The sequence below is a fragment of the Acipenser ruthenus genome, chromosome 17 (assembly GCF_902713425.1).
Source record: "Acipenser ruthenus chromosome 17, fAciRut3.2 maternal haplotype, whole genome shotgun sequence".
In the NCBI taxonomy this organism is placed as follows: domain Eukaryota; kingdom Metazoa; phylum Chordata; class Actinopteri; order Acipenseriformes; family Acipenseridae; genus Acipenser; species Acipenser ruthenus.
Genome location: NC_081205.1, coordinates 12121070 through 12141107, shown reverse-complemented (window position 1 = coordinate 12141107; position 20038 = coordinate 12121070). Strand labels below are relative to the sequence as shown.

The 20038-nt window shown below is 37.7% G+C and overlaps 14 non-coding genes across 14 annotated transcripts; all 14 read right to left on the bottom strand.

Moving 5' to 3' along the window:
• Nucleotides 1-933: 933 nt before the first annotated feature.
• trnaq-cug (transfer RNA glutamine (anticodon CUG)) lies at nucleotides 934-1005 on the bottom strand. The gene has a single exon. It is a non-coding gene; the product is annotated as a tRNA-Gln (tRNA).
• Nucleotides 1006-2721: 1716 nt separating this feature from the next.
• Nucleotides 2722-2794, bottom strand: trnar-ucg (transfer RNA arginine (anticodon UCG)). The gene has a single exon. It is a non-coding gene; the product is annotated as a tRNA-Arg (tRNA).
• Nucleotides 2795-3476: 682 nt separating this feature from the next.
• Nucleotides 3477-3549, bottom strand: trnar-ccu (transfer RNA arginine (anticodon CCU)). Its single transcript has one exon. It is a non-coding gene; the product is annotated as a tRNA-Arg (tRNA).
• Nucleotides 3550-3885: 336 nt separating this feature from the next.
• Nucleotides 3886-3957, bottom strand: trnaq-cug (transfer RNA glutamine (anticodon CUG)). The gene has a single exon. It is a non-coding gene; the product is annotated as a tRNA-Gln (tRNA).
• Nucleotides 3958-5660: 1703 nt separating this feature from the next.
• On the bottom strand, nucleotides 5661-5733 carry trnar-ucg (transfer RNA arginine (anticodon UCG)). The gene has a single exon. It is a non-coding gene; the product is annotated as a tRNA-Arg (tRNA).
• A 1096-nt stretch (nucleotides 5734-6829) lies between these two features.
• On the bottom strand, nucleotides 6830-6901 carry trnaq-cug (transfer RNA glutamine (anticodon CUG)). Its single transcript has one exon. It is a non-coding gene; the product is annotated as a tRNA-Gln (tRNA).
• A 1713-nt stretch (nucleotides 6902-8614) lies between these two features.
• Nucleotides 8615-8687, bottom strand: trnar-ucg (transfer RNA arginine (anticodon UCG)). Its single transcript has one exon. It is a non-coding gene; the product is annotated as a tRNA-Arg (tRNA).
• Nucleotides 8688-9369: 682 nt separating this feature from the next.
• On the bottom strand, nucleotides 9370-9442 carry trnar-ccu (transfer RNA arginine (anticodon CCU)). Its single transcript has one exon. It is a non-coding gene; the product is annotated as a tRNA-Arg (tRNA).
• Nucleotides 9443-9778: 336 nt separating this feature from the next.
• Nucleotides 9779-9850, bottom strand: trnaq-cug (transfer RNA glutamine (anticodon CUG)). The gene has a single exon. It is a non-coding gene; the product is annotated as a tRNA-Gln (tRNA).
• Nucleotides 9851-12423: 2573 nt separating this feature from the next.
• trnaq-cug (transfer RNA glutamine (anticodon CUG)) lies at nucleotides 12424-12495 on the bottom strand. Its single transcript has one exon. It is a non-coding gene; the product is annotated as a tRNA-Gln (tRNA).
• A 1703-nt stretch (nucleotides 12496-14198) lies between these two features.
• On the bottom strand, nucleotides 14199-14271 carry trnar-ucg (transfer RNA arginine (anticodon UCG)). Its single transcript has one exon. It is a non-coding gene; the product is annotated as a tRNA-Arg (tRNA).
• A 1093-nt stretch (nucleotides 14272-15364) lies between these two features.
• trnaq-cug (transfer RNA glutamine (anticodon CUG)) lies at nucleotides 15365-15436 on the bottom strand. Its single transcript has one exon. It is a non-coding gene; the product is annotated as a tRNA-Gln (tRNA).
• A 1721-nt stretch (nucleotides 15437-17157) lies between these two features.
• Nucleotides 17158-17230, bottom strand: trnar-ucg (transfer RNA arginine (anticodon UCG)). The gene has a single exon. It is a non-coding gene; the product is annotated as a tRNA-Arg (tRNA).
• Nucleotides 17231-18346: 1116 nt separating this feature from the next.
• On the bottom strand, nucleotides 18347-18418 carry trnaq-cug (transfer RNA glutamine (anticodon CUG)). Its single transcript has one exon. It is a non-coding gene; the product is annotated as a tRNA-Gln (tRNA).
• Nucleotides 18419-20038: the final 1620 nt, after the last annotated feature.

Here is a 20038-nt window from a genome sequence, read left to right as displayed (position 1 = left end):
ATTGGCGCTGCCTCTTGTCTGTTATTTTCCTATTGCTGAGTGATGCCCCGCCCCTCGTACTCAGGGCACAAATGGAATTGACTGACGCTTCTGTGAAGTAATGGTTTTATAAACAATACATACCGGTATGTGATTGTTAATATGAAATATATATAAAAGCGGCTGAAATGCAAACTGACAAAAAAAATCTAGCAGAGGATGGTTTCGATCCATCGACCTCTGGGTTATGGGCCCAGCACGCTTCCGCTGCGCCACTCTGCTTTTGCTCAGTTGTCAAATGTTTAATAAGATACTGTTAAATTAATTAATATAATGGACTATTTGTTACTATTTAATCATTGCGGTTAACGTTACTTTAGGGTGGTAAAGTTAAATTACCTTTACCAGACACCGTGTTTAAATGGTTACTGACGCTAACCATGTTGAAATATATGTTTATTCATTTTTATGAATAATAGCTGAAGAGAGGGGAAACGTCTGAAAGTTTATTATAAAACAGTCGTGAGAAAAAAACATACACGTTACACCCCAGATGGGACTCGAAACCACAATCCCTGGCTTAGGAGGCCAGTGCCTGATCCATTAGGCCACTGGGGCTCCTAAAGAAAATGTCATTCTTGTTCATATTTGTGTGCCTGACTATCGCTAAATACAGAATGAAAGGTAACCCAAAAAAAATTATTAACGCTTTACCTTTTTACCTGTACTGTACTCTGCAAGCTTTTTACGGTCACCTCGGATTTTTCAGTACAGGTTGCAAAAGCAGACAAAAGCAAATAAAAGTATTTCTGAGGGTTTTATACTTTAGATTTTATGGCTAAAAGGTGCCATCCCACAACTTTGCAGTGAATTTAAGAGTATTTAACGAAATGAGAAACGTCAGTTCGATGAAACACTTTTTAATAACTTAAGAATAATAATGCACTAAAACGAAGGTCCCACCGAGATTTGAACTCGGATCGCTGGATTCAGAGTCCAGAGTGCTAACCATTACACCATGGAACCCATATTTACGCCTTGGCCACGTTACTGTAATAAATGCATCATTTTATTATTCGCTTTTTTTTTTTTTTTTTTTTTTTTGTGTGTGTAAGCGTTTCTACTGCGATTGTTTTAATTAGCACTAATCTTGGACTACCTTTCCCAGGGTAACATTACACAGTCCAAGATTGGTTTTAATCGGGCTGTGAAAGCAGCCGAATATGTTTACAATGACTTGGATCCGGGAATCCAGAGCTTTAAAAACTGTAATAAGTCCAGACTAGTTTGGAAAAGCTTGTCTTCGTTCAGACTGTATCACAATCCCCCATCCTTCACTGCTATGACATAATAGTGTTGCATTGAATTACTACTTTTTATAAAGCATGTTATTGTGAAGCATGTTTACTGACGTGCACCTTTTGTTTTTGTGTAGATCGCCTCACCATTACCTACTGTCGAAGCAGTGGCCCTGGAGGCCAGAATGTTAATAAAGGTATGGAAATGGAAGTCTTTGTTAAAATATTCACAAGCATGTTTAATGTACAGGGTGATCAGGAGCACTGTTGTGGGGAAGCATTCTCCACAGAGTTAACTAGACAGGCAACAACATCACAGGTTATAGAGAGTCAGCTACTGTTGTGTTATAGTACATTTTTCACATTCTGTTCTAGTAAACACACAAGCTGAAGTCCGGTTCCACATACAAACAGCTGATTGGATTCCTGAAGATGTGCGACAAAAGAGTATTTCTCAGGTAACATCAATACTAAGATTACATATTCACTGGAGCTGACTGCTAATAACATTGAAGAAATGTGAAAGTTAACTAACAGCTGGTGTGTAAAGGGTACATATTTTAACTTCTAACTGAAATGAAAGCTTAACAAAAAACACCTCTATGAATCTGTGCTATACGATGAAAACATGAATAAAATCAGACATTGGTCTAATTAGTTTGTTATAAGGCTATGATTTTGATGCAGTACTTTTTAGTTCGTTTTACTGGCAAGGTGCGGCAAAAAAACAAGAATTCACGGAAAGTTGTCCAAATGTAGGTTTAGCTACATCAACATACACATGAGCTTTTAAATAGTACACCAGAACCAATAATATAAAGACTTGCTTTTGACTGCTGGCAAGTTTAAATGTTACTTTAGAGTACAAAACTTTACCGTCCAGACTTCAGACTCCGACATCATTTCTGGTCAGAGTCGAGGGTCTCAGTGCGACAAATGTTTGAAATTCTCCCTTTCGGGTTCCCTGTTGGTTGAGAGGACGGATGTACCAACGATGTCGCTTTTAAAACCTCTTGATAAGAGCTACAAACTCAGCACATTTACTTTAAATGTATCCAATTTTGCGAATGCAATCTGTATTTAAAGTGTGAACAACAGCTGTGACCACTTTGCGCAGTCAAAAGTGCTGCGACACGACGCGTCCCGTACAGCAAATAGTGAAGCTGCACAGCTTGTAGTTGATTCATCTGCGATAGAAAGAATCTACGTAAGGAATTGATCATTTGACATATACTGGACTATACATTAGGTACATTTCTAACGAGATCACACTGATGTAGAACATATTTCTATATTTAAGTTAAATTATTTTCCTTACCACACTAAAGGAAAAAGAGTTTATATCACTTTTTAAAACGCAGAAACATGTACACTGACTTACATTGTATTATTTGATCTGAAATACAAGTTACACAATTAATAAATAAAATCTAAAATAAAAAACCGACCACGAAGGGACTCGAACCCTCAATCTTCTGATTCGAAGTCAGACGCCTTATCCATTAGGCCACGCGGTCTTTCACCGAAAGAGAGCGTTTTCGTAAATACTTTACTCTATAATTAGCGTAGTTTGTTCATAACGAAGCAAACAAATACAGCACTACCACAGTCCCAAAGAGGTACGGAATTAAAAAAGCAGCCAGTAGCCCCGCCCATACCCTAAAGCTATGTGCTTACCCAATTGGCGCTGCCTCTTGTCTGTTATTTTCCTATTGCTGAGTGATGCCCCGCCCCTCGTACTCAGGGCACAAATGGAATTGACTGACGCTTCTGTGAAGTAATGGTTTTATAAACAATACATAGCGGTATGTGATTGTTAATATGAAATATATATAAAAGCGGCTGAAATACAAACTGAAAAAAAATCTAGCAGAGGATGGTTTCGATCCATCGACCTCTGGGTTATGGGCCCAGCACGCTTCCGCTGCGCCACTCTGCTTTTGCTCAGTTGTCAAATGTTTAATAAGATACTGTTAAATTAATTAATATAATGGACTACAGTTTAATCATAGCGGTTAACGTTACTTTAGGGTGGTAAGGTTAAATTGCCTTTACCAGACACCGTGTTTAAATGGTTACTGACGCTAACCATGTTGAAATATATGTTTATTTATTTTGATGAATAATAGCTGAAGAGAGGGGAAACGTCTGGAAAGTTTATTATAAAACAGTCGTGAGAAAAAAAAAACATACACGTTACACCCCAGATGGGACTCGAACCCACAATCCCTGGCTTAGGAGGCCAGTGCCTTATCCATTAGGCCACTGGGGCTCCTAAAGAAAGCGCTGTTCTTGCTCATATTTGTGTGCCTGACTATCGCTAAATAGAGAATGGAAGGTAACCCCCCCAAAAATGATTAACGCTTTACCTTTTTACCTGTACTGTACTCTGCAAGCTTTTTACGGTCACCTCGGACTTTTCAGTACAGGTTGCAAAAGCAGACAAAAGCAAATAAAAGTATTTCTGAGGGTTTTATACTTTAGATTTTATGGCTAAAAGGTGCCATCCCACAACTTTGCAGTGAATTTCTCAGCATTTATTATGATAGAAACGTCAGTTCGACGAAACACTTTTTAATAACTTAAGAATAATAATACACTAAAACGAAGGTCCCACCGAGATTTGAACTCGGATCGCTGGATTCAGAGTCCAGAGTGCTAACCATTACACCATGGAACCCATATTTACGCCTTGGCCACGTTACTGTAATAAATGCATCATTTTATTATTCGCTTTTTTTTTTGTTTGTGTAAGCGTTTCTACTGCGATTGTTTTAATTAGCACTAATCTTGGACTACCTTTCACAGGGTAACATTACACAGTCCAAGATTGGTTTTAATCGGGCTGTGAAAGCAGCCGAATATGTTTACAATGACTTGGATCCGGGAATCCAGAACTTTAAAAACTGTAATAAGTCCAGACTAGTTTGGAAAAGCTTGTCTTCGTTCAGAATGTATCACAATCCCCCATCCTTCACTGCTATGACATAATAGTGTTGCATTGAATTACTACTTTTTATAAAGCATGTTATTGTGAAGCATGTTTACTGACGTGCACCTTTTGTTTTTGTGTAGATCGCCTCACCATTACCTACTGTCGAAGCAGTGGCCCTGTGGGCCAGAATGTTAATAAAGGTATGGAAATGGAAGTCTTTGTTAAAATATTCACAAGCATGTTTAATGTACAGGGTGATCAGGAGCACTGTTGTGGGGAAGCATTCTCCACAGAGTTAACTAGACAGGCAACAACATCACAGGTTATAGAGAGTCAGCTACTGTTGTGTTATAGTACATTTTTCACATTTTGTTCTAGTAAACACACAAGCTGAAGTCCGGTTCCACATACAAACAGCTGATTGGATTCCTGAAGATGTGCGACAAAAGATTATTTCTCAGGTAACATCAATAGTAAGATTACATATTCACTGGAGCTGACTGCTAATAACATTGAAGAAATGTGAAAGTTAACTAACAGCTGGTGTGTAAAGGGTACATATTTTAACTTCTAACTGAAATGAAAGCTTAACAAAAAACACCTCTATGAATCTGTGCTATACGATGAAAACATGAATAAAATCAGACATTGGTCTAATTAGTTTGTTATAAGGCTATGATTTTGATGCAGTACTTTTTAGTTCGTTTTACTGGCAAGGTGCGGCAAAAAAACAAGAATTCACGGAAAGTTGTCCAAATGTAGGTTTAGCTACATCAACATACACATGAGCTTTTAAATAGTACACCAGAACCAATAATATAAAGACTTGCTTTTGACTGCTGGCAAGTTTAAATGTTACTTTAGAGTACAAAACTTTACCGTACAGACTTGAGACTCCGACATCATTTCTGGTCAGAGTCGAGGGTCTCAGTGCGACAAATGTTTGAAATTCTCCCTTTCGGGTTTCCCTGTTGGTTGAGAAGACGGATGTACCAACGATGTCGCTTTTAAAACCTCTTGATAAGAGCTACAAACTCAGCACATTTACTTTAAATGTATCCAATTTTGCGAATGCAATCTGTATTTAAAGTGTGAACAACAGCTGTGACCACTTTGCGCAGTCAAAAGTGCTGCGACACGACGCGTCCCGTACAGCAAATAGTGAAGCTGCACAGCTTGTAGTTGATTCATCTGCGATAGAAGAAATCTACGTAAGGAATTGATCATTTGACATATACTGGACTATACATTAGGTACATTTCTAACGAGATCACACTGATGTAGAACATATTTCTATATTTAAGTTAAATTATTTTCCTTACAACACTAAAGGAAAAAGAGTTTATATCACTTTTTAAAACGCAGAAACATGTACACTGACTTACATTGTATTATTTGATCTGAAATACAAGTTACACAATTAATAAATAAAATCTAAAATAAAAAACCGACCACGAAGGGACTCGAACCCTCAATCTTCTGATTCGAAGTCAGACGCCTTATCCATTAGGCCACGCGGTCTTTCACCGAAAGAGAGCGTTTACGTAAATACTTTACTCTATAATTAGCGTAGTTTGTTCATAACGAAGCAAACAAATACAGCACTACCACAGTCCCAAAGAGGTACGGAATTAAAAAAGCAGCCAGTAGCCCCGCCCATACCCTAAAGCTATGTGCTTACCCAATTGGCGCTGCCTCTTGTCTGTTATTTTCCTATTGCTGAGTGATGCCCCGCCCCTCGTACTCAGGGCACAAATGGAATTGACTGACGCTTCTGTGAAGTAATGGTTTTATAAACAATACATACCGGTATGTGATTGTTAATATGAAATATATATAAAAGCGGCTGAAATGCAAACTGACAAAAAAAATCTAGCAGAGGATGGTTTCGATCCATCGACCTCTGGGTTATGGGCCCAGCACGCTTCCGCTGCGCCACTCTGCTTTTGCTCAGTTGTCAAATGTTTAATAAGATACTGTTAAATTAATTAATATAATGGACTATTTGTTACTATTTAATCATTGCGGTTAACGTTACTTTAGGGTGGTAAAGTTAAATTACCTTTACCAGACACCGTGTTTAAATGGTTACTGACGCTAACCATGTTGAAATATATGTTTATTCATTTTTATGAATAATAGCTGAAGAGAGGGGAAACGTCTGAAAGTTTATTATAAAACAGTCGTGAGAAAAAAACATACACGTTACACCCCAGATGGGACTCGAAACCACAATCCCTGGCTTAGGAGGCCAGTGCCTGATCCATTAGGCCACTGGGGCTCCTAAAGAAAATGTCATTCTTGTTCATATTTGTGTGCCTGACTATCGCTAAATACAGAATGAAAGGTAACCCAAAAAAAATTATTAACGCTTTACCTTTTTACCTGTACTGTACTCTGCAAGCTTTTTACGGTCACCTCGGATTTTTCAGTACAGGTTGCAAAAGCAGACAAAAGCAAATAAAAGTATTTCTGAGGGTTTTATACTTTAGATTTTATGGCTAAAAGGTGCCATCCCACAACTTTGCAGTGAATTTAAGAGTATTTAACGAAATGAGAAACGTCAGTTCGATGAAACACTTTTTAATAACTTAAGAATAATAATGCACTAAAACGAAGGTCCCACCGAGATTTGAACTCGGATCGCTGGATTCAGAGTCCAGAGTGCTAACCATTACACCATGGAACCCATATTTACGCCTTGGCCACGTTACTGTAATAAATGCATCATTTTATTATTCGCTTTTTTTTTTTTTTTTTTTTTGTGTGTGTAAGCGTTTCTACTGCGATTGTTTTAATTAGCACTAATCTTGGACTACCTTTCCCAGGGTAACATTACACAGTCCAAGATTGGTTTTAATCGGGCTGTGAAAGCAGCCGAATATGTTTACAATGACTTGGATCCGGGAATCCAGAGCTTTAAAAACTGTAATAAGTCCAGACTAGTTTGGAAAAGCTTGTCTTCGTTCAGACTGTATCACAATCCCCCATCCTTCACTGCTATGACATAATAGTGTTGCATTGAATTACTACTTTTTATAAAGCATGTTATTGTGAAGCATGTTTACTGACGTGCACCTTTTGTTTTTGTGTAGATCGCCTCACCATTACCTACTGTCGAAGCAGTGGCCCTGGAGGCCAGAATGTTAATAAAGGTATGGAAATGGAAGTCTTTGTTAAAATATTCACAAGCATGTTTAATGTACAGGGTGATCAGGAGCACTGTTGTGGGGAAGCATTCTCCACAGAGTTAACTAGACAGGCAACAACATCACAGGTTATAGAGAGTCAGCTACTGTTGTGTTATAGTACATTTTTCACATTCTGTTCTAGTAAACACACAAGCTGAAGTCCGGTTCCACATACAAACAGCTGATTGGATTCCTGAAGATGTGCGACAAAAGAGTATTTCTCAGGTAACATCAATACTAAGATTACATATTCACTGGAGCTGACTGCTAATAACATTGAAGAAATGTGAAAGTTAACTAACAGCTGGTGTGTAAAGGGTACATATTTTAACTTCTAACTGAAATGAAAGCTTAACAAAAAACACCTCTATGAATCTGTGCTATACGATGAAAACATGAATAAAATCAGACATTGGTCTAATTAGTTTGTTATAAGGCTATGATTTTGATGCAGTACTTTTTAGTTCGTTTTACTGGCAAGGTGCGGCAAAAAAACAAGAATTCACGGAAAGTTGTCCAAATGTAGGTTTAGCTACATCAACATACACATGAGCTTTTAAATAGTACACCAGAACCAATAATATAAAGACTTGCTTTTGACTGCTGGCAAGTTTAAATGTTACTTTAGAGTACAAAACTTTACCGTCCAGACTTCAGACTCCGACATCATTTCTGGTCAGAGTCGAGGGTCTCAGTGCGACAAATGTTTGAAATTCTCCCTTTCGGGTTCCCTGTTGGTTGAGAGGACGGATGTACCAACGATGTCGCTTTTAAAACCTCTTGATAAGAGCTACAAACTCAGCACATTTACTTTAAATGTATCCAATTTTGCGAATGCAATCTGTATTTAAAGTGTGAACAACAGCTGTGACCACTTTGCGCAGTCAAAAGTGCTGCGACACGACGCGTCCCGTACAGCAAATAGTGAAGCTGCACAGCTTGTAGTTGATTCATCTGCGATAGAAAGAATCTACGTAAGGAATTGATCATTTGACATATACTGGACTATACATTAGGTACATTTCTAACGAGATCACACTGATGTAGAACATATTTCTATATTTAAGTTAAATTATTTTCCTTACCACACTAAAGGAAAAATAGTTTATATCACTTTTTAAAACGCAGAAACATGTACACTGACTTACATTGTATTATTTGATCTGAAATACAAGTTACACAATTAATAAATAAAATCTAAAATAAAAAACCGACCACGAAGGGACTCGAACCCTCAATCTTCTGATTCGAAGTCAGACGCCTTATCCATTAGGCCACGCGGTCTTTCACCGAAAGAGAGCGTTTTCGTAAATACTTTACTCTATAATTAGCGTAGTTTTTTCATAACGAAGCAAACAAATACAGCACTACCACAGTCCCAAAGAGGTACGGAATTAAAAAAGCAGCCAGTAGCCCCGCCCATACCCTAAAGCTATGTGCTTACCCAATTGGCGCTGCCTCTTGTCTGTTATTTTCCTATTGCTGAGTGATGCCCCGCCCCTCGTACTCAGGGCACAAATGGAATTGACTGACGCTTCTGTGAAGTAATGGTTTTATAAACAATACATAGCGGTATGTGATTGTTAATATGAAATATATATAAAAGCGGCTGAAATACAAACTGAAAAAAAATCTAGCAGAGGATGGTTTCGATCCATCGACCTCTGGGTTATGGGCCCAGCACGCTTCCGCTGCGCCACTCTGCTTTTGCTCAGTTGTCAAATGTTTAATAAGATACTGTTAAATTAATTAATATAATGGACTACAGTTTAATCATAGCGGTTAACGTTACTTTAGGGTGGTAAGGTTAAATTGCCTTTACCAGACACCGTGTTTAAATGGTTACTGACGCTAACCATGTTGAAATATATGTTTATTTATTTTGATGAATAATAGCTGAAGAGAGGGGAAACGTCTGGAAAGTTTATTATAAAACAGTCGTGAGAAAAAAAAAACATACACGTTACACCCCAGATGGGACTCGAACCCACAATCCCTGGCTTAGGAGGCCAGTGCCTTATCCATTAGGCCACTGGGGCTCCTAAAGAAAGCGCTGTTCTTGCTCATATTTGTGTGCCTGACTATCGCTAAATAGAGAATGGAAGGTAACCCCCCCAAAAATGATTAACGCTTTACCTTTTTACCTGTACTGTACTCTGCAAGCTTTTTACGGTCACCTCGGACTTTTCAGTACAGGTTGCAAAAGCAGACAAAAGCAAATAAAAGTATTTCTGAGGGTTTTATACTTTAGATTTTATGGCTAAAAGGTGCCATCCCACAACTTTGCAGTGAATTTCTCAGCATTTATTATGATAGAAACGTCAGTTCGACGAAACACTTTTTAATAACTTAAGAATAATAATACACTAAAACGAAGGTCCCACCGAGATTTGAACTCGGATCGCTGGATTCAGAGTCCAGAGTGCTAACCATTACACCATGGAACCCATATTTACGCCTTGGCCACGTTACTGTAATAAATGCATCATTTTATTATTCGCTTTTTTTTTTGTTTGTGTAAGCGTTTCTACTGCGATTGTTTTAATTAGCACTAATCTTGGACTACCTTTCACAGGGTAACATTACACAGTCCAAGATTGGTTTTAATCGGGCTGTGAAAGCAGCCGAATATGTTTACAATGACTTGGATCCGGGAATCCAGAACTTTAAAAACTGTAATAAGTCCAGACTAGTTTGGAAAAGCTTGTCTTCGTTCAGAATGTATCACAATCCCCCATCCTTCACTGCTATGACATAATAGTGTTGCATTGAATTACTACTTTTTATAAAGCATGTTATTGTGAAGCATGTTTACTGACGTGCACCTTTTGTTTTTGTGTAGATCGCCTCACCATTACCTACTGTCGAAGCAGTGGCCCTGTGGGCCAGAATGTTAATAAAGGTATGGAAATGGAAGTCTTTGTTAAAATATTCACAAGCATGTTTAATGTACAGGGTGATCAGGAGCACTGTTGTGGGGAAGCATTCTCCACAGAGTTAACTAGACAGGCAACAACATCACAGGTTATAGAGAGTCAGCTACTGTTGTGTTATAGTACATTTTTCACATTTTGTTCTAGTAAACACACAAGCTGAAGTCCGGTTCCACATACAAACAGCTGATTGGATTCCTGAAGATGTGCGACAAAAGATTATTTCTCAGGTAACATCAATAGTAAGATTACATATTCACTGGAGCTGACTGCTAATAACATTGAAGAAATGTGAAAGTTAACTAACAGCTGGTGTGTAAAGGGTACATATTTTAACTTCTAACTGAAATGAAAGCTTAACAAAAAACACCTCTATGAATCTGTGCTATACGATGAAAACATGAATAAAATCAGACATTGGTCTAATTAGTTTGTTATAAGGCTATGATTTTGATGCAGTACTTTTTAGTTCGTTTTACTGGCAAGGTGCGGCAAAAAAACAAGAATTCACGGAAAGTTGTCCAAATGTAGGTTTAGCTACATCAACATACACATGAGCTTTTAAATAGTACACCAGAACCAATAATATAAAGACTTGCTTTTGACTGCTGGCAAGTTTAAATGTTACTTTAGAGTACAAAACTTTACCGTACAGACTTGAGACTCCGACATCATTTCTGGTCAGAGTCGAGGGTCTCAGTGCGACAAATGTTTGAAATTCTCCCTTTCGGGTTTCCCTGTTGGTTGAGAAGACGGATGTACCAACGATGTCGCTTTTAAAACCTCTTGATAAGAGCTACAAACTCAGCACATTTACTTTAAATGTATCCAATTTTGCGAATGCAATCTGTATTTAAAGTGTGAACAACAGCTGTGACCACTTTGCGCAGTCAAAAGTGCTGCGACACGACGCGTCCCGTACAGCAAATAGTGAAGCTGCACAGCTTGTAGTTGATTCATCTGCGATAGAAGAAATCTACGTAAGGAATTGATCATTTGACATATACTGGACTATACATTAGGTACATTTCTAACGAGATCACACTGATGTAGAACATATTTCTATATTTAAGTTAAATTATTTTCCTTACAACACTAAAGGAAAAAGAGTTTATATCACTTTTTAAAACGCAGAAACATGTACACTGACTTACATTGTATTATTTGATCTGAAATACAAGTTACACAATTAATAAATAAAATCTAAAATCTAAAAAAAACACAAATGGAATTGACTGACGCTTCTGTGAAGTAATGGTTTTATAAACAATACATACCGGTATGTGATTGTTAATATGAAATATATATAAAAGCGGCTGAAATGCAAACTGACAAAAAAAATCTAGCAGAGGATGGTTTCGATCCATCGACCTCTGGGTTATGGGCCCAGCACGCTTCCGCTGCGCCACTCTGCTTTTGCTCAGTTGTCAAATGTTTAATAAGATACTGTTAAATTAATTAATATAATGGACTATTTGTTACTATTTAATCATTGCGGTTAACGTTACTTTAGGGTGGTAAAGTTAAATTACCTTTACCAGACACCGTGTTTAAATGGTTACTGACGCTAACCATGTTGAAATATATGTTTATTCATTTTTATGAATAATAGCTGAAGAGAGGGGAAACGTCTGAAAGTTTATTATAAAACAGTCGTGAGAAAAAAACATACACTTTACACCCCAGATGGGACTCGAAACCACAATCCCTGGCTTAGGAGGCCAGTGCCTGATCCATTAGGCCACTGGGGCTCCTAAAGAAAATGTCATTCTTGTTCATATTTGTGTGCCTGACTATCGCTAAATACAGAATGAAAGGTAACCCAAAAAAAATTATTAACGCTTTACCTTTTTACCTGTACTGTACTCTGCAAGCTTTTTACGGTCACCTCGGATTTTTCAGTACAGGTTGCAAAAGCAGACAAAAGCAAATAAAAGTATTTCTGAGGGTTTTATACTTTAGATTTTATGGCTAAAAGGTGCCATCCCACAACTTTGCATTGAATTTAAGAGTATTTAACGAAATGAGAAACGTCAGTTCGATGAAACACTTTTTAATAACTTAAGAATAATAATGCACTAAAACGAAGGTCCCACCGAGATTTGAACTCGGATCGCTGGATTCAGAGTCCAGAGTGCTAACCATTACACCATGGAACCCATATTTACGCCTTGGCCACGTTACTGTAATAAATGCATCATTTTATTATTCGCTTTTTTTTTTGTTTGTGTAAGCGTTTCTACTGCGATTGTTTTAATTAGCACTAATCTTGGACTACCTTTCACAGGGTAACATTACGCAGTCCAAGATTGGTTTTAATCGGGCTGTGAAAGCAGCCGAATATGTTTACAATGACTTGGATCCGGGAATCCAGAACTTTAAAAACTGTAATAAGTCCAGACTAGTTTGGAAAAGCTTGTCTTCGTTCAGAATGTATCACAATCCCCCATCCTTCACTGCTATGACATAATAGTGTTGCATTGAATTACTACTTTTTATAAAGCATGTTATTGTGAAGCATGTTTACTGACGTGCACCTTTTGTTTTTGTGTAGATCGCCTCACCATTACCTACTGTCGAAGCAGTGGCCCTGTGGGCCAGAATGTTAATAAAGGTATGGAAATGGAAGTCTTTGTTAAAATATTCACAAGCATGTTTAATGTACAGGGTGATCAGGAGCACTGTTGTGGGGAAGCATTCTCCACAGAGTTAACTAGACAGGCAACAACATCACAGGTTATAGAGAGTCAGCTACTGTTGTGTTATAGTACATTTTTCACATTTTGTTCTAGTAAACACACAAGCTGAAGTCCGGTTCCACATACAAACAGCTGATTGGATTCCTGAAGATGTGCGACAAAAGATTATTTCTCAGGTAACATCAATAGTAAGATTACATATTCACTGGAGCTGACTGCTAATAACATTGAAGAAATGTGAAAGTTAACTAACAGCTGGTGTGTAAAGGGTACATATTTTAACTTCTAACTGAAATGAAAGCTTAACAAAAAACACCTCTATGAATCTGTGCTATACGATGAAAACATGAATAAAATCAGACATTGGTCTAATTAGTTTGTTATAAGGCTATGATTTTGATGCAGTACTTTTTAGTTCGTTTTACTGGCAAGGTGCGGCAAAAAAACAAGAATTCACGGAAAGTTGTCCAAATGTAGGTTTAGCTACATCAACATACACATGAGCTTTTAAATAGTACACCAGAACCAATAATATAAAGACTTGCTTTTGACTGCTGGCAAGTTTAAATGTTACTTTAGAGTACAAAACTTTACCGTACAGACTTGAGACTCCGACATCATTTCTGGTCAGAGTCGAGGGTCTCAGTGCGACAAATGTTTGAAATTCTCCCTTTCGGGTTTCCCTGTTGGTTGAGAAGACGGATGTACCAACGATGTCGCTTTTAAAACCTCTTGATAAGAGCTACAAACTCAGCACATTTACTTTAAATGTATCCAATTTTGCGAATGCAATCTGTATTTAAAGTGTGAACAACAGCTGTGACCACTTTGCGCAGTCAAAAGTGCTGCGACACGACGCGTCCCGTACAGCAAATAGTGAAGCTGCACAGCTTGTAGTTGATTCATCTGCGATAGAAGAAATCTACGTAAGGAATTGATCATTTGACATATACTGGACTATACATTAGGTACATTTCTAACGAGATCACACTGATGTAGAACATATTTCTATATTTAAGTTAAATTATTTTCCTTACAACACTAAAGGAAAAAGAGTTTATATCACTTTTTAAAACGCAGAAACATGTACACTGACTTACATTGTATTATTTGATCTGAAATACAAGTTACACAATTAATAAATAAAATCTAAAATAAAAAACCGACCACGAAGGGACTCGAACCCTCAATCTTCTGATTCGAAGTCAGACGCCTTATCCATTAGGCCACGCGGTCTTTCACCGAAAGAGAGCGTTTACGTAAATACTTTACTCTATAATTAGCGTAGTTTGTTCATAACGAAGCAAACAAATACAGCACTACCACAGTCCCAAAGAGGTACGGAATTAAAAAAGCAGCCAGTAGCCCCGCCCATACCCTAAAGCTATGTGCTTACCCAATTGGCGCTGCCTCTTGTCTGTTATTTTCCTATTGCTGAGTGATGCCCCGCCCCTCGTACTCAGGGCACAAATGGAATTGACTGACGCTTCTGTGAAGTAATGGTTTTATAAACAATACATACCGGTATGTGATTGTTAATATGAAATATATATAAAAGCGGCTGAAATGCAAACTGACAAAAAAAATCTAGCAGAGGATGGTTTCGATCCATCGACCTCTGGGTTATGGGCCCAGCACGCTTCCGCTGCGCCACTCTGCTTTTGCTCAGTTGTCAAATGTTTAATAAGATACTGTTAAATTAATTAATATAATGGACTGTTACTATTTAATCATTGCGGTTAACGTTACTTTAGGGTGGTAAAGTTAAATTACCTTTACCAGACACCGTGTTTAAATGGTTACTGACGCTAACCATGTTGAAATATATGTTTATTCATTTTTATGAATAATAGCTGAAGAGAGGGGAAACGTCTGGAAAGTTTATTATAAAACAGTCGTGAGAAAAAAACATACACGTTACACCCCAGATGGGACTCGAAACCACAATCCCTGGCTTAGGAGGCCAGTGCCTGATCCATTAGGCCACTGGGGCTCCTAAAGAAAATGTCATTCTTGTTCATATTTGTGTGCCTGACTATCGCTAAATACAGAATGAAAGGTAACCCAAAAAAAATTATTAACGCTTTACCTTTTTACCTGTACTGTACTCTGCAAGCTTTTTACGGTCACCTCGGATTTTTCAGTACAGGTTGCAAAAGCAGACAAAAGCAAATAAAAGTATTTCTGAGGGTTTTATACTTTAGATTTTATGGCTAAAAGGTGCCATCCCTCAACTTTGCAGTGAATTTAAGAGTATTTAATGAACTGAGAAACGTCAGTTCGATGAAACACTTTTTAATAACTTAAGAATAATAATGCACTAAAACGAAGGTCCCACCGAGATTTGAACTCGGATCGCTGGATTCAGAGTCCAGAGTGCTAACCATTACACCATGGAACCCACATTTACGCCTTGGCCACGTAACTGTAATAAATACATCTTTTTTTTTTTTTTTTTTTTTTTTTTTTTTTTTTTTTTTGTAAGCGTTTCTACTGCGATTGTTTTAATTAGCACTAATCTTGGACTACCTTACCCAGGGTAACATTACGCAGTCCAAGATTGGTTTTAATCGGGCTGTGAAAGCAGCCGAATATGTTTACAATGACTTGGATCCGGGAATCCAGAGCTTTAAAAACTGTAATAAGTCCAGACTAGTTTGGAAAAGCTTGTCTTCGTTCAGACTGTATCACAATCCCCCATCCTTCACTGCTATGACATAATAGTGTTGCATTGAATTACTACTTTTTATAAAGCATGTTATTGTGAAGCATGTTTACTGACGTGCACCTTTTGTTTTTGTGTAGATCTCCTCACCATTACCTACTGTCGAAGCAGTGGCCCTGGAGGCCAGAATGTTAATAAAGGTATGGAAATGGAAGTCTTTGTTAAAATATTCACAAGCATGTTTAATGTACAGGGTGATCAGGAGCACTGTTGTGGGGAAGCATTCTCCACAGAGTTAACAAGACAGGCAACAACATCACAGGTTACAGAGAGTCAGCTACTGTTGTGTTATAGTACATTTTTCGCATTTTGTTCTAGTAAACACACAAGCTGAAGTCCGGTTCCACATACAAACAGCTGGTTGGATTCCTGAAGATGCGCGACAAAAGATTATTTCTCAGGTAACATCAATACTAAGATTACATATTCACTGGAGCTGACTGCTAATAACATTGAAGAAATGTGAAAGTTAACTAACAGCTGGTGTGTAAAGGGTAAATATTTTAACTTCTAACTGAAATGAAAGCTTAACAAAAAACACCTATATGAATCTGTGCTATACGATGAAAACATGAATAAAATCAGACATTGGTCTAATTAGTTTGTTATAAGGCTATGATTTTGATGCAGTACTTTTTAGTTCGTTTTACTGGCAAGGTGCGGCAAAAAAACAAGAATTCACGGAAAGTTGTCCAAATGTAGGTTTAGCTACATCAACATACACAAGAGCTTTTAAATAGTACACCAGAACCAATAATATAAAGACTTGCTTTTGACTGCTGGCAAGTTTAAATGTTACTTTAGAGTACAAAACTTTACCGTCCAGACTTCAGACTCCGACATCATTTCTGGTCAGAGTCGAGGGTCTCAGTGCGACAAATGTTTGAAATTCTCCCTTTCGGGTTCCCTGTTGGTTGAGAGGACGGATGTACCAACGATGTCGCTTTTAAAACCTCTTGATAAGAGGTACAAACTCAGCACATTTACTTTAAATGTAAATGTATCCAATTTTGCGAATGCAATCTGTATTTAAAGTGTGAACAACAGCTGTGACCACTTTGCGCAGTCAAAAGTGCTGCGACACGACGCGTCCTGTACAGCAAATAGTGAAGCTTCACAGCTTGTAGTTGATTCACCTGCGATAGAAGGAATCTACGTAAGGAATTGATCATTTGACATATACTGGACTATACATTAGGTACATTTCTAACGAGATCACACTGATGTAGAACATATTTCTATATTTAAGTTAAATTATTTTCCTTACCACACCAAAGGAAAAGAGCCTATATCACTTTTTAAAACGCAGAAACATGTACACTGACTTACATTGTATTATTTGATCTGAAATACAAGTTACACAATTAATAAATAAAATCTAAAATAAAAAAAAAAAACGACCACGAAGGGACTCGAACCCTCAATCTTCTGATTCGAAGTCAGACGCCTTATCCATTAGGCCACGCGGTCTTTCACCGAAAGAGAGCGTTTACGTAAATACTTTCATCTATAATTAGCGTAGTTTGTACTACAGTATCAACGAAATATGTTTTCATAACAAAGCAAACAAGTACAGAACTACCACAGTCCCAAAGAGGTACGGTATTAAAAAAGCAGCCAGTAGCCCCGCCCATACCCTAAAGCTATGTGCTTACCCAATTGGCGCTGCCTCTTGTCTGTTATTTTCCTATTGCTGAGTGATGCCCCGCCCCTCGTACTCAGGGCACAAATGGAATTGACTGACGCTTCTGTGAAGTAATGGTTTTATAAACAATACATACTGGTATGTGATTGTTAATATGAAATATATATTAAAGCGGCTGAAATACAAACTGACAAAAAAAAGCTAGCAGAGGATGGTTTCGATCCATCGACCTCTGGGTTATGGGCCCAGCACGCTTCCGCTGCGCCACTCTGCTTTTGCTCAGTTGTCAAATGTTTAATAAGATACTGTTAAATTAATTAATATAATGGACTACTATTTAATCATTAGCGGTTAACGTTACTTTAGGGTGGTAAGGTTAAATTGCCTTTACCAGACACCGTGTTTAAATGGTTACTGACGCTAACCATGTTGAAATATATGTTTATTTATTTTGATGAATAATAGCTGAAGAGAGGGGAAACGTCTGGAAAGTTTATTATAAAACAGTCGTGAGAAAAAAACATACACGTTACACCCCAGATGGGACTCGAAACCACAATCCCTGGCTTAGGAGGCCAGTGCCTGATCCATTAGGCCACTGGGGCTCCTAAAGAAAATGTCATTCTTGTTCATATTTGTGTGCCTGACTATCGCTAAATACAGAATGAAAGGTAACCCAAAAAAAATTATTAACGCTTTACCTTTTTACCTGTACTGTACTCTGCAAGCTTTTTACGGTCACCTCGGATTTTTCAGTACAGGTTGCAAAAGCAGACAAAAGCAAATAAAAGTATTTCTGAGGGTTTTATACTTTAGATTTTATGGCTAAAAGGTGCCATCCCACAACTTTGCAGTGAATTTAAGAGTATTTAATGAACTGAGAAACGTCAGTTCGATGAAACACTTTTTAATAACTTAAGAATAATAATGCACTAAAACGAAGGTCCCACCGAGATTTGAACTCGGATCGCTGGATTCAGAGTCCAGAGTGCTAACCATTACACCATGGAACCCACATTTACGCCTTGGCCACGTAACTGTAATAAATACATCTTTTTTTTTTTTTTTTTTTTTTTTTTTTTTTTTTTTTGTAAGCGTTTCTACTGCGATTGTTTTAATTAGCACTAATCTTGGACTACCTTACCCAGGGTAACATTACGCAGTCCAAGATTGGTTTTAATCGGGCTGTGAAAGCAGCCGAATATGTTTACAATGACTTGGATCCGGGAATCCAGAGCTTTAAAAACTGTAATAAGTCCAGACTAGTTTGGAAAAGCTTGTCTTCGTTCAGACTGTATCACAATCCCCCATCCTTCACTGCTATGACATAATAGTGTTGCATTGAATTACTACTTTTTATAAAGCATGTTATTGTGAAGCATGTTTACTGACGTGCACCTTTTGTTTTTGTGTAGATCTCCTCACCATTACCTACTGTCGAAGCAGTGGCCCTGGAGCCAGAATGTTAATAAAGGTATGGAAATGGAAGTCTTTGTTAAAATATTCACAAGCATGTTTAATGTACAGGGTGATCAGGAGCACTGTTGTGGGGAAGCATTCTCCACAGAGTTAACTAGACAGGCAACAACATCACAGGTTACAGAGAGTCAGCTACTGTTGTGTTATAGTACATTTTTCGCATTTTGTTCTAGTAAACACACAAGCTGAAGTCCGGTTCCACATACAAACAGCTGATTGGATTCCTGAAGATGCGCGACAAAAGATTATTTCTCAGGTAACATCAATACTAAGATTACATATTCACTGGAGCTGACTGCTAATAACATTGAAGAAATGTGAAAGTTAACTAACAGCTGGTGTGTAAAGGGTAAATATTTTAACTTCTAACTGAAATGAAAGCTTAACAAAAAACACCTATATGAATCTGTGCTATACGATGAAAACATGAATAAAATCAGACATTGGTCTAATTAGTTTGTTATAAGGCTATGATTTTGATGCAGTACTTTTTAGTTCGTTTTACTGGCAAGGTGCGGCAAAAAAACAAGAATTCACGGAAAGTTGTCCAAATGTAGGTTTAGCTACATCAACATACACAAGAGCTTTTAAATAGTACACCAGAACCAATAATATAAAGACTTGCTTTTGACTGCTGGCAAGTTTAAATGTTACTTTAGAGTACAAAACTTTACCGTCCAGACTTCAGACTCCGACATCATTTCTGGTCAGAGTCGAGGGTCTCAGTGCGACAAATGTTTGAAATTCTCCCTTTCGGGTTCCCTGTTGGTTGAGAGGACGGATGTACCAACGATGTCGCTTTTAAAACCTCTTGATAAGAGGTACAAACTCAGCACATTTACTTTAAATGTAAATGTATCCAATTTTGCGAATGCAATCTGTATTTAAAGTGTGAACAACAGCTGTGACCACTTTGCGCAGTCAAAAGTGCTGCGACACGACGCGTCCCGTACAGCAAATAGTGAAGCTGCACAGCTTGTAGTTGATTCACCTGCGATAGAAGGAATCTACGTAAGGAATTGATCATTTGACATATACTGGACTATACATTAGGTACATTTCTAACGAGATCACACTGATGTAGAACATATTTCTATATTTAAGTTAAATTATTTTCCTTACCACACCAAAGGAAAAGAGCCTATATCACTTTT